This window comes from Heterocephalus glaber, unplaced genomic scaffold (assembly GCF_053883595.1).
Source record: "Heterocephalus glaber isolate CG9 unplaced genomic scaffold, H.glaber_assembly_v1.0 deba00001553, whole genome shotgun sequence".
Lineage (NCBI taxonomy): Eukaryota > Metazoa > Chordata > Mammalia > Rodentia > Bathyergidae > Heterocephalus > Heterocephalus glaber.
In genome coordinates this window covers 16,981,627-16,995,907 of record NW_028258344.1, presented here as the reverse complement: position 1 = coordinate 16,995,907, position 14,281 = coordinate 16,981,627, and the positions used below count along the sequence as shown (strand labels likewise).

The 14,281-nt window shown below is 37.9% G+C and overlaps 1 protein-coding gene and 1 pseudogene across 2 annotated transcripts in view; both read right to left on the bottom strand.

The window, feature by feature from the left end:
* Positions 1-14,281, bottom strand: part of Kcnb2 (potassium voltage-gated channel subfamily B member 2) — a 443,261-nt gene that overhangs the window by 401,041 nt on the left and 27,939 nt on the right. The gene's annotated exons all lie outside the window — the stretch shown is intronic.
* LOC147824149 (phosphatidylinositol N-acetylglucosaminyltransferase subunit C-like) overlaps positions 1-14,281 on the bottom strand; it is a 47,748-nt pseudogene extending 33,467 nt beyond the window's left edge. Inside the window, exon 1 of the transcript XR_015442732.1 lies at positions 1-14,281. This exon is cut by the window's left edge and continues 33,467 nt beyond it. The product of XR_015442732.1 is annotated as a phosphatidylinositol N-acetylglucosaminyltransferase subunit C-like (transcript).

The window sequence follows — 14,281 nt, the reverse complement described above, 5'->3', positions numbered from 1 at the left end:
AGGCATTCGACCTCTATCTGTTATTTCACCTTTACAGAGGAAATAGAAATGCTGTGAAACATGTAGCCATGCTGTTATTTCTGTCCTTGAGTGCCGTGGTAGTAGTAGGTGAGTGCTTCCTCTCTGTCAGAAGTTAGAGCAGTATCGGAAAAGGAAGATAAGAGGGGTGGTCTGATCCCTCCCATGCCATAGCCTAGTTGAAGAAAGGCACAGAACACAGAGAATCTCTGGGTTCCAAGAACTGAGAATTAGGAGAAAACAGAAAGGGAGAGAGGTAGATGGACGTCACAGAAATGATGAGCTGACAGATGAGCAAAGACAGAGAAATGGCCAAGAATGCTCCAGGCCTAGGAAGCAACGGTGGTGGCAGAGGTATGAAGAGGCTGCAGCTCCTGTACAACCACCCCTGTGCAAACAGAAAAAGGCTGCTCTCCCGGGATGGAAGCGGCCATGTGGGAACACTGCTTTTTGAGTGCCTGGACATCTGTCCTGATCAGAGCTCTGTATTCAGATGTGGTTGGCAGTCTGGGATTACAGGAACACTGCACTTTAGGAGGACTAAGGCATGCACCTGGACAGGAAGGTGGCAGAGATCTTCAATGGAATGCCGATGACTTTGAACTGGACTGCGGGCAATGGGAAATCACTGAAGTTTTTAAGGTTAGTAGCGGAGCCTTTAGAATTGATCAGGGACATGTTTTAAAGAGCTAATTCTGTTGGCTAAATGAAAAGTGGATTATAACTGAGGGGTGCGGTATGAATGTTCAGTTAATGATTTACCATGACAGTTCAGGTATGAGATAGTCAATGCCTAGACTCAGTAGTGTCTTCCAGTGGTCCCCACTGAAAATGAATGGGACAAGTAAAGGCAAAAGAGCATGCAGTAGGGACAAAGCATGATTTAGCAGGGCATGGAAGGCACAGTGGTGTAATCAGAGTTCAAGAGGTATAGCAGTTTCATCCATGGGGAGCACTGAGAGTAGGGCACTGCAGCACAGCAAGGGGGTACAGTGGCTAGACAATTTTAAATCATGAACTAATGTTTTCAGTGATATCGGGGAGTGACAAAGATACTGGACAATGACAAGAAAGGGATGAAAAATACAACTGAACAGAAAGAAGCACTGTGAGGAAACCAGGCTTTGGGTGGGTGATGGACATGAATGCTGATAACCTATTTAGTATGGGATGTTAGACATGTGTGGTGGATTAACTAATGTTCAACTTGGAACGCCCTGCTGAACTGAATCAGCATGGTTTGAGCGTGGAAGACCCACCTGAGGACTGTTGCTAATGGCATTAAAAGAGAACTGGAGGGGAAGATTGAGGGCCGTTCATTTTCTAGGAGAAGCTTGCTGCGGTTGGTTTTCCTGATGTGAACTTGGGTGTTTTCATCAGAGGAGGTGCTCAGGTCTTTTCTGTTGCTGGGAATGGCTGTTACCTCAGGGGAGCTCTGATCTTCATTGTGAGCATCTTTCTGGCTCCAGTATAGATCCTTCAGCCTGGTGCCACAAATACTTCACCCACCAGCACAGGTTTTCTAGCTTCCACCACCAGCCTTTGGGCCTTCCGAGTGCAGATCCTACATACAGACAAGCATGAGACACTGTTGTGGGCTCCAGGCCACTGGCTGGTCTCATGGAGGGGAGGACATTACCTAGGACTTTAGGCCTTTAACTGGACTTGTGTGGGACATTGCTGTGGGACCCAGGCCCTTGGCTGCATTCTTTGGGTCTCTAGTGTACAGTTAGATCTCTCTTCATTTGACTTTTTAGGTGAATATTATAAAGTAATCCTATAAATTATGTGTCCTGTGTTAAATCTATTTCCCTTGCAAACCCTGACTACAACAACATGAATTTGCTATTTTTGAGTTTCACATCTCTAGTCTCTATAATGGGATATGTGATATCTTCTCATAGTGCTGACATAAAGTAGCAGTTGGCAAAACATGACCCAGGGGCAAATCTAGCCAGCTTGTCAAGTTTTATTGGCACCCATGATGCCCATTTGTTTACATATTGTCTATGGCTGCTTTCTCACAACAGTGGCAGAACTGAGTAGTCACAACAGAGACCTCACAGCCAGAGAGCTGCAAATGTTGACTATCTAGCCCTTCACAGAAAACATTTGCCTATTCTGATGTCAAACGTCAACATGAAAAATCCCCAATCTCCAGGTATGGCACACAGCAGGTGCTCTATATAAATTCCTTCCTTCCTGCTCTTTCCTGAAGATAATACTGATTATTGAGGGAACAAGAGAACATGGCCTTCACTTCATTACCCTGGACTGCAGGGAACAAGGTTCACTTCCTCAGGTTGTGAGACAGAAACTATCCTCAGAGTAAGAAGACAGAGTAATTGCTGCAAGGCTACTATGACCTGAAGCAGGAAGTTGTATCTATATCTCACAGAAGACATTAAAAACAGAAGCTATTCCTATTTCAAATTATCAGTCATTCATTTTAATCATTTTCATCCTTATTTACACTCACACTAGAGAAACTATTCGGTATTTACACGTGTGTCCTATTTATTTCACTTAAGAGTATGGCCTCAACATGCATCCATTTAGCTATAAATGACTCTAGTTTCTCGTTCTTTATGGCTGAGTAGTACTCCATTTTATAAAAAACCCACATCTTCTTTATCCAGTTTCCAGTTGATGGGCACTTGGGCTGTTTCCAAAAGGAAAAATTATGAGAGAGAGAAAAAAAAAGGAAACAAAGTCTATGTAAATAGGGAAGGGTGGAGGGGGTGAAGGGCGCACAGGTAATGGGGGAAAAAATAAGAACCAAGATACATCATGTACAGGTACAAGCACCCAGTGATAAATGTAAATGTATTGTATACCTAAAATGTACCAATAAAGATTAAAAAAAAAAACCAAACCAGAAGCTAATATGCCTTTGTGAAAAGCATCTGTTACTTTTTGGTATGAAATAACCACAGTCTCTACCCCTCTGATTAAACTTCTGATCACAATGGAAGGTTGAGTAGAACGGCAGCTACACAGGAGTTGAAAGCAAACCCAACTTAATTTGTACAGAGTTCAAGGATGAAGGGAAAGTACAGGGTGAGTGAAGTATCTCTTCCTCTTAAAGGAAAAAGAAGAGAATTGTTTAGGTGCCGGTTTCAAAGAGTCAAGGAGAGAAAACTCCACCTGTTCTCAGCCCCTGATGTCTTAGGATTTTAAAAAACTTCTTTGTAGTTAAGGACAAAATAAAATCCAGATGGGGGGGGTGTTATCTAGCTTCTTTAATTTAGAATCTTCACTATATTCAATGTCATTGATACTTAATGAGGCATCATCCCACAAAAAGATTTAGGAACAGACTAAACATAAATGTCACATCTAACTGGAGCTGAAGAAATTAAATGGAGAATGAATAATTGCTCAATAAAGTATAATCAAACAGTCCTGGGATCTTTCAAGGCTCAGCTAAGTGGGGCTGTATGTGGAGTGGGCAGGACAGGATATTGTTTTGGAGTTTCTACTGAAGGCTTGACCTATGTGAAAGAGTTGAGGTAGGCAGAGAAGAAATATAGATGTGCTGTGTCTCCTCAGGCAGAGAGAAAATAAAAGCTTGAAGGAAGTAATAAAGAAATTTCCTTATTTGAGCTGCAATGAGAAAGACATCTCAATATTTTCCAAGTAATCATGAGTGGCATATGGTGCCTTGAACAACCTCTTCTGCAGTGAAAGAACACCAAGAGATCACCCCAGTCCAGGGAGGGCTGAAAGTCTGATAAAGAGCAGAGGCTTGTCATACAATCTTCAGACTCACTGATTTTTATATATGCAGCAATATGCACAGAAAAGAAAAGTTTACCAAGGCTTTGGCATCTTCTAAATTACAAAAACAGGTAAACTCAGAATCCAAGACAATGCTTTCATCATAATAGAACATTTCCTTTTTTTAAGCAAATAATTGTACCTGATATATTGTTAAATTAGGCCTACTGAAAGTCTGCTACTCTGTACATAAAACTTAAGTGTATGTGTCCATGTGCATGTGTTTGTAAACATTTTACATGATTTAAAATATTTATAACAGCATATGAACTAGATTGAAAAATAAAGACCAATGCTTAAAATGGATTTTTGCTTTGAAATTTAATATTACTTGTAATGTCATTACTTCACTCATATAATACAATAATTTTCACATCTGCAGAATTTAAGAAATGTAATAAAATGTGCTAGCTTTTGAAAATGCAAATATGAAATGGCAAATTCATGTTATCCTAGATTCTAGTCTACTACTTCATATTTTCTTTTATTGCATATGTACTTCATTCCATCTGCAGTATAGCAAATTATCACCTTTTTAAAAAACAAAACTGCCTACCCATGTTTTTCTGCTTCTAAACTAAAATCTTCACTGAAGTTAAACAGGTTGCTCAACTCAAGGATATTTATTATCCAGGGTCTCTGCTAGTTTCCCAAAGTGAACTTTTCCACTGCACAAATGAAACACATGTAACACGTCATAGCACAAATCTATTGCTGTATATCATAGATAGTGGCACTGATTTATTTTTCAATTCAACCAAATTCTAGTTGAAACTACATGTTATGACACCAATGTGCAATTTAGGTAATCCCATACAAAATGTTGCCAGAGGCAGATGTAACTCTAGGATATAAACTAACATTTGAATGTTAAACAGAAATCTGTATTTGAAAAATCCACTTAGTTGACTACCTAACTTAGACAATGCCAGTAAGACAACTGTAGTTCAATACTCAAAATTGTACTCTAGGTTTTATATTGATTAGAGCTAAAACGATGACTTGAAGGCCACAAGTTCTTCCACTTGGTTATATAACCTGAGGTTCACTGCAGTGAAGGATGCTGCATCCAAGCAACCCCCTACCAGAGCTGTGCTGGGATCACTTGGCTGTCCTTGGCACTGCTGGGGCATAGGCTTGAGGCATCTATTTAAAGTGGTATTTAACACTTGTGGTTGAGTCAGGAGTGACTCAATGAGAGGGAAGTTAAAATATGACAGTCAGGGTGGCAATGACCTCTAGTGTCCTGAAACAAAATCCTGATAGAATGATAAAAATACATCTTCCTTCTATTCTTGGACCATTAGCACACTTCCCATGGATTTTCATACCTGATCAAATTATCAGAAGAATTTATATTCTGAATGGGCTGTCTTACTTGAATGACAAAGTTCCATTTACACCAAATAACCAAATGTATGTAGAAGTTCATTATATTTTTCTGCAAGTACATAATATAACATGTTCTAATGGGGAGGCAGCAGTGTGTAATACACACACACACACACACGCACACACACACACAAGCGCACAGTTCAGGTACCATTCACTGAGGGCTGCTGCCACCTGGTTTCCTTTCCTGAGACACAGAAACTTAAATACAAACATCAGTTGGATCTCTCTACTTGCAGTATCTGAGTTTAAATAAGTTTCTTAGCATGTAACTCTTTTATAGAGGAGTTCTTTTACTTAAGATTCATAAAGACACTAATGGTGATTTAAAGATGAAAAATTCTATATGCTTTATGCATTAAACTTAGATATAGACATAGCCAAAAATAAATAATATGTATATAAGTACTAAGTATGATATGGTTCTGGTGTTACTTTTTAATTCCTCCTGGAAAAACCTTAGAGATGAAAGCAAACATCATCTTTTTCTACTTTTCCATTATTTCTCTGAGTCAGGTACTACACTTCTCTGTTCTCTGTAGGTCCATGTCTAGCTGCTTTATTCAAAATTGGTTATTTCTGGGTTAAGGTTAAGGCTAGTGTAATGGTTAATCTTAATTGTCAAGTTAATTGTATTGAGAAATACCTAGGAAATAAATTAATTAAACACAGTTCTGAGTGTGTCTACAGATGCTTCCATCGATGACTGGCATGTGGGACAGCAAACTGAGGGAGAGACCAACCCTGAATGTGGTGGCACCGTCCAGTAGGCTGTGGGCCCAGATGGAACAAAAGTAGAAGGAGGGTGCTCACTAGCCCAGACTCCCTGCTTTCAGGCTACATGAGGTGAGTGGCTCTGCTCCACTGTGCACTCTCTGCCCTGATGCTCTGCCAAACCAAGGTCCATAGCAATGGAGCCACCTGTCCATGGACTGAAACCTCTGAAACTGTAAAGCAAAATGAATCTTTCCTCATTTTATGTTAAATATGTCAAGTATTTTGTCACAGTGATGAAAATCTAACACAAGTAGAGTAGCAATTGCAAGGGAGTATCAGTCTCTTTAAGTTCTTCAAAATTCTGATTTTAAATTATAAAATGACCATCCATGGTAGTCTAAGAAGGGAGGAGGGAAGGATAGGGGCTGGATGTTGCTGATAGATACAAAACGTGTGCCTTGCCTCCAATGTCTACACGCTATGTGGAACATTCTTGCTGTCATGGCTTGGAGACCTTTCATTCTTCTCTGTCCCACTACAGATGTAAGGAAGGGCTTTAATCTAGGCTACTGTTGAGCAAAAATAATTGCCAGGCTGAATATTCCTTTAAGAGCTCCTATGACCTTTTAGAATACTTAGGACAGCTGAAGTGAGATATGACAGCTTTATAAATATCTACTATTACATATGATCTCCTATTAAAAATATAGTAACATTTAATGACAGTATATGCAACCATTAGGGAAAAAATAATTTGATTAAGCTGACAATGTTGGGTTGCCAGCTAAGCTCACTCACTATCAAAGTCATTAACTTCTACAGACCATGTTCACATTACACATAATTCAGAATTATGCCTCAGCACACTATAAATATTTTTATTTTTTGGTACCGGGGATCGAACTCGGGACCTTGCGCTTGCCAGGCAAGCGCCAGAACCACTGAGCTAATTCCCCAGCTCCTCAGCACACTATAGATCATTAGATATCATAGAACTCTGGGATTTTCAAATATGATAAAATCACCATTGCTAAGTCAGCACCCAAAAGAAAACTTTATTTTGTAACCTATGGTTACTTTATGAATTATATCTTAGCAGCTATCTTTTTCCATGTAGCTACATTTTGATTACAACAGAATATTTTATTCAACTAATTCTTAACTTATTCAATTAATTTTATTCAACTAATTTTTTTAGAATCAACTTTGTTAATTATTTTGAAAATATCTTCCTTTATCAGAATGGTCAATTCAAATGGGTACATAGACAGGTCTTTGTGTTAAGAACAGTTCTTATTTTGGGTCAGTTAACAATGTTCACTAGGGTCACAGAAGTCAGTTTTCCTAATCATGAATACAAATATTGTTTATGAATTTTGAACTCCATTTAAAAATTGTAAGATTGTCATTTTTAATTGAAATCATTTAAAACATTTTACAGAAAATTAAGCATTCCCTGGTGTTACTATGGCAATTCAAAATATATTTCAGCCAGTTCTATTTTTTGCTTTGGATTTTTTGCTGTTATTTTATTCAATCAATTAGTATATATGTTTCCAATGGGCTGCCTCTTTTGTGCAAAAAGATAGAAAGATAGAAGAATTAAAAATAAATAAGATATCCAAAACTTTTTATTTTTGATGATTCAATTTATGCAATATTTAACACTTGATAAAATATTCATTATTTTATATATAATATGTAACATTCAATAAAAAAACTAGTGCAATAATAATCATATTAACAGGTCCTCAGGGAAGATATTTCACTTTCTGCTATATGCCAAATATTTCAGTAAAATATAAAAGTGACTAAACTAAGGGGAAATATCAATAACATTTAAGACAGTATCTTTCCATGTTTAGTTTCAATGTAACCAGCTGTCACATCTGCACCACATCATGGTGCTGATCAACAGGGTCAGTATCAGTATATCAATATATATTACATATTAATATATCAGTCCTTATAAAGGATGACCTGGATTCTAACATGTTGTGGGGGGGGAGCCACATGGTAACAATATAAATAAATGTAGATGAAACAATCACATTCTAGAAAAACCAAAGCAGTTTCATTCAAGAGCAAAGTTCAACTGGGAAAAAAATAAACAATATGAAGAAGCTATCAGAGGTCAAGGCACATGTACCATGAGAATTTTCTTACAAACTCTTAACATTTACAATGTATTTATTTTTCTTCCTCCTTTTTTAATTGGAGATAGGACTCAGATAACAACACTTACTCAAAAACAATATTCAAACCCTTCTAGCATCTACCAAAATGAAGAGTATTAAATATTGTGACCATTCCTTCATAATACTTAGGCTTACCTAAAATAGAAGATCATTCACTTCACAAAGTCTCTCACTTGAAATAAAGAAAACAAATCTGTTATTAGCCAAAGCAGTGTACAAGGATTTTCAAAGCCAGAATATTTAAACACTGTCAATGTACTTTGGTTTGTGATAACATTAAGTAATGTAGAAAAATCTCCTCAGTTTTTTTTCTTTACTTTGAAAATGATAATTACTTACTGAGGTTTAATAATCAAGTTTGAAATAAATCTGAATGTTTTCCCTTGATATTAGTGGGAACCAGTAATTTTTCAAAAGAAATAGAAAGCTGCTTGAAAATCAGGACTGGCTGTATCTTGTTTTGAAACTTATCTATTTTTCTTCTATGCCTAATTTCTTCCATGCTTTTGGCCTCTCCATCTGCATGGATGATATATTTTTAAAAAGGAAAAAATAAATCTCCAAGCTCAACCTCCACAGACTAGCCAAGTTCTTTTAAATTTCATTGCTGTTAGCACCCTGAACTTCTGCAGTTACCAGAGGAGCACAAACAGCTTAATCGGTGCAGCTTGGATGAAGAGGGAAAGGAGAAGAAAGGAGAGAGGCTAACAATCCACGCCGAAACATTAAGATTGGCATGCCGGTTAGCCCACTGCCAACCCTAGAGAAGAACTAGAGAGTTATGCATTCTTCCTCCTTGGTCAGCTCACAGGCATTTTTATTTCATTCTGATTTATTTTTCTGTAATATTTCCATGGCTTCAAAGGCTCACACTCTAGTTGGAAGACAGAGTGTGGTTCTTAAGGAGTTATCATCAGCAGGGCAACCCAAGTGTGGAAAGCTGGTGACTTTGACCCCTGGCTCTCCAGGGAGAGAGGGGTCCAGGTTCAGACTCTGTACCTCTGCCACCACCAGACCCTCCATGGATCCAGGGATGACAGAGGTCTCCTGGTCCCTTCTCAAGCTCGCTTAGTGCTATAGTGCACCACACCAATGCTGATGGTCATGCAGATGTGTGGAGGGATGAGGCAGGGGCACATGGTCATCTCCTTACCTCTGTGCCATTTATTGGTTCTAGGGAGAGGGGTGAGCAAACAAATATTACAACCATTTGTGGCCCTTTTACTTCTATTCTGCCTGACAATATCTTATTCCACCTTATTATTTAGTATTTAGCTCCTCTTCTTTCATTAGAATTTAAATTTAACTTAATTTTTCTCTTTAGGGTTTAGTAATAAAAATAAACTGAGAAACATTTTTCCAGTCAATCAAGCTAGCCTAGAGCCGATTCCTGGGGATGAAAGATGGAAGTGGGCACAGAAGAAGTAGGAGAAGAAGGTAGAAAAAAAGAGCAGGATGAGGTAGGGAGGAGGAGGAGGAGGAGGCAGAGCCATTCAGGAAAATGGAGTCATTTCCTGAAGATATAAAGAAGAAAGGAGAAAGAGTGAGAAGAAAAGGGGGAAGAAGGAGGAGAAGGAACAAGAGAGGAAGCAGACAATGACAGGAAGAGAAGGTAGACAAAGAGAAAGGGAAGGAAGAGGAAAATGGAGAAAATTAAGAGGAAGTGGCAGCTGTGGAATCATGGGAAAACAGAGAAAGAAGGAGATTGTTTTAGTTACTTCTCTATCACTGAGACAATACCTGACACCCACAACTCTAAGAAGGAAAAGTTTATTTTGGCTCACAGTTTATAGAAGTTTCAGCTCATAGTCAGCTGGCTCCAGGGCAGGATCACATGGCAGAGAAGAAATAGCTCATGGCACGGGGGTTGGAAATAGAGAGTGGTCAAGGCGGGGAGATACAGCTTTCCAGGCAATGGCCCCAGTGACCAATCTTAACTAATCCACTAATCCAGTCATCTCCCAAAAGTGCCACCTATGATCACAAGGCTTGAGGGGTGGGCATCTAGATAGAACCCATAACAGAGACAGCACACAGTGTCCCGTGTGACTCCACATCCTGCCCAGTAAAGGTGCTAGAGGGCTTTTGTTGTCTGGTTCTGATGAACAAAAAATGTGTTTCTGAAGATTTTGCCTTCTGTTGTTCTCATCAAATAAAGGCTGCTTAGAACCTAGTTTCCCCACCAACTCCCGCCCCAAGATCAGTCTGCTGTCAGCAACTGTCTTCATACTCTGTCCATCCATGCTGTCAGGTTAAGTTATGCCTCACTGATTTCCTTAGTCCTTGACCTTCAAATGCCCAGAATGAGAGCCTGTATGGCACGGGTGAGCCTAGTTTCTCTCGGGTCTCAGGTGGGCTGTACTACCTGCTAACTCGTTTATCCAAAGCCTGTGATTACCACATGCCACAGGACCCATTTCCCTTCAAAGCTTTTAAACACCTCTCAGGCTGAAGTCACTGCATGCAGTAGTTACAGGGGAATGGCTATTGCAGTTCTTTTGGGAAGAGGCCAAGAAAAGAGAGAAAAATGATTTCAGACCCAGAGACTGACTAAATGACCCCGGCCTGGAAGAGATGCAGGATCAAGTCTTAGTCCAAGTCACTGCCTAGGAAATGGCAGCCAGTTAAGCAGATCCCCTGGCCTTTCACTTTCCTGTGAAAGATACCACAGCAAGCAATCCCTCACGGTGGTAATTCAGAGTCTTGTCCCAGCCATTCCCCAGGCCCATGTTGCCGAGTCACATATTAACAACAGCCTCACATTTGAACTGTTGACATGAGAGTGTATATAAGCACCAAGAAACACCGATGGGACTGAAAGAAGTCAAATATCTATCTTACAGACAGAACTTGGGTCCCATTACGAGATTATACCATACCCATGAGAACAAGGAAATAACAATTTCCATTAGTCTTATCAGAGTTTGTAAAAAGTACAATTATATTTCATAGTCTTCTGTGTATGTATATAAATATTAATTTGTCAAATATAGACATTTCAAATATGCCACCTTCTTAAGTCTTGTTTTGGCTTTTTTTCCAGTTATTAATTCACCAGAAAATTTAATTACATTGGTTCTTTTTGTGACACCAGGGAGCCAGTTCTCTACAACTGAACTGTTGTTGTCAGGATCATATCCTAAGACAGAGTATGACAGATCAACAGGCCTTGCAATAATTTTGTGCAATAATTAAAGTGGATACACATGGTATCAGCTATATAATTATTATTTAACTAGTTATTGAGTATAAGCTATATCAATAAGTAGATACTTATAAAATATCTGATAGAAAAAGTTTTTACTTCTATATTAGGAATTTGACCAATAGTTTTATAACTTTTAGGAGCCAGGATGTAGCTTAGTGGTGCCATGCCTGACTGGCAAGTGCAAGTTCCTGAGTTTGATCCCTGGTACTGGGGAAAAGAAAAAACTTTTTTTGCTTTATTGCAGAAATATTATAAGTATATTAGAAAATATAGAAAAACCAAAAGAGAAAAAACAAATATTAGCAATGGTATGAAATTCCTATTGAAGATAATAGAATATTTTTTAAATTCTGGGAAGAATTAAGTGTCTTCCTAAGTATCTACTTTCATGTGTACACTGTATAGCACATGCACAACATATGTTCAGCTGAATAACCAAACTGAATAGTGGTCTTTGAAAAGGTAAGGTAAACAGATATCTTCCTCCAAAGATACTTCACCTCCTAAGCCAGGAAGAAAGAACACAGAGATTCCACATTCTTACACAAGAGCTTCATGCATATGTAAGAGCCTGATGTACCCATAATGTAAAGTACACAGTGAGGGCTGGAGTATCATTTTACAGCAGCAGTAATAAACTTACTCATTTTTAAGTTTTAAAAAAATACTATATTCACACATACCTGCATTAGCACGCTCTTCACCAACATTTACGCCAGAAAAGTAACAAGTTACATGATTTGAGAAGCACGAAGGAAAAGGCAGTAGTTTATATAAAACATCATAGAGAGCAAATTTAAAAGGCTCCAAACCTCACACAAATGTGCAATATTTTCACTAATCTACTATATAATCAAAGGAAAATAATTTCCATAATATTCCATCATTCAAAGAGGATAGTATAGACATTTAAATAAACGAATATAAATACATTCTGAAAATTTAATAAAGAATCTACTTAAAGTAACGAAGACTTAGCTTCATTAAGAATTGGGAGACAAATTTACTATTGATAACTTCATAGAAATTTTCAAAACTTGTGTCCTTAGCTGCTGTTTATAGGCAGAAATCTTATCTATATACACATACATAATTTGAAGCAAGTTTAAATAATCTGGAGATGCACAGGGTTATATAATGGTATATTAGAATAGGTCACTATCAACATCACATTCTTAGAGATCAAGGGAGGGCTGCTACTTCTAAAATTTAGAGATTAAATACACTACCCTACATGGGAAATCAGATTATTGACCTTATTCCAGTTTTACTGAAAATTCATCAGAAAAAAATCATATATATTTGAATCATTTTTATGTGGCAGTATTTGACTTTAGATATATGTTAATAATGTTGTTATAAACAAATACATCACATTAAACTTTCAAACTTTATTTGATTTTGATGCTTATCTTTACATCATTGGTTAAGTACTTCTGGAACTTCTAATTAAACAATGACTTATTCCTCAGTTGTCTCAAATCTTAAAAAAGTTACTTTACTACCCACAATACTCCCTTAAATCTAGTCTAGCTCATTCACTTTTGAAGTTCACTCTATAATTTTAGCAGTAACTCAAATATGTAAGTCAACATTTGACATAGAATAAAGCAACAGTCTCTCCCCGGTAAAATCCACATGTTGCACATCTATTTCTCTTACCAGTAAAACAAATATAAACAAAAGCATTGATTCATAACTACAAAACAACCTAGCTGAAATCTTCCATTGCCACAAATACATATTTCTTCTTTATGGAGAAGAGAAAGATATTTTATTTCATTTAGGTACATGTCCTAGCCAGAAAGCAAAATGCCTTTAGAAGTCAACCAGCAACAAAACCAAAGATCAAACAATGCAAGAAGCAGTTTTATGATCATCTGCATCTCACAATAATTTATGTTCAGAATTATCATGTAGAATCTTAATTTCTAGTTAAAAGGTTCAAATGGTCTATTATATTTCTATAACTATTATTGTTATAAGGGAAAAAATATTTGAAAAAGCTGTAAGCAATGAAAAGAATTCATACGGTGACATACTGTTCTCTTTTCCATTCCATATACCGTTTCCTCTATTATGCAAAAAACATCGATATAAGCCTCCTGCAGCAAAAGATGACTCTTTTGACTTTTTAAATTATCATTCATACCGCAATACAGAATTAAATATATGGAATGAAGATCAGTTTGCACTAATCCCCAAAGCTCTAGATAAAATTAGATAAACAATCATGCGGTTGAATTAAATATTGAAATTTGTGGCCAAAACTTTAGTCTGAGACTTAGATATATACAGGCACAAAGGAAAAATATGAATTTACCTTCATTTCAAGAGAGTACTTTATGAACTCTGGGATGTGGTAATGCTTCAGATATCAAAAACAGGCATGAACAATCGGACACATCATTGTTAAAGTATACCTCACAAGGAGAGATAAACGAATGCATCCTGGACTCTGACTTACTAGACTACCCTCCCCCGTGCTCATGGTTTCTCAACCCTCTGAGCCACTGGGGAGAGGAATGCTTTTCTCTCTTTCCCTGGACTTCCATAAACCATGCCAGGCAGCACCTGCTCTGCTTCTAATGGCAGCACTTTCCCTTTACACAAGATGGTGCCCAGGTCCAGCTCTTCTGTAAGACTCTGTGCCTGATGAGCATGAGCTAGGGCTTTCTCCTCACCCTCCAGCCCAACATCAGTCACCAACATCATATGGCACCAGAACTCTCTTCTGTACTTTGTTGTGCAGGCCTGTTCCTACAGATAATTTTATTTACAAACATAATACCATTTTATGGCATCACACAGGAAGAATGGCTACGTTTGCCTAAATTGGATCTTGGAAAGGATTTTTTCACCATCTGTGCAGCCACGTTTGGTTCTGCCTTAGGAAAACAATGAAGAAAACGACACCCTCTGGAATGTAGGGATCACCCTTTCTGCCTACCATGCAGAAATACCACGA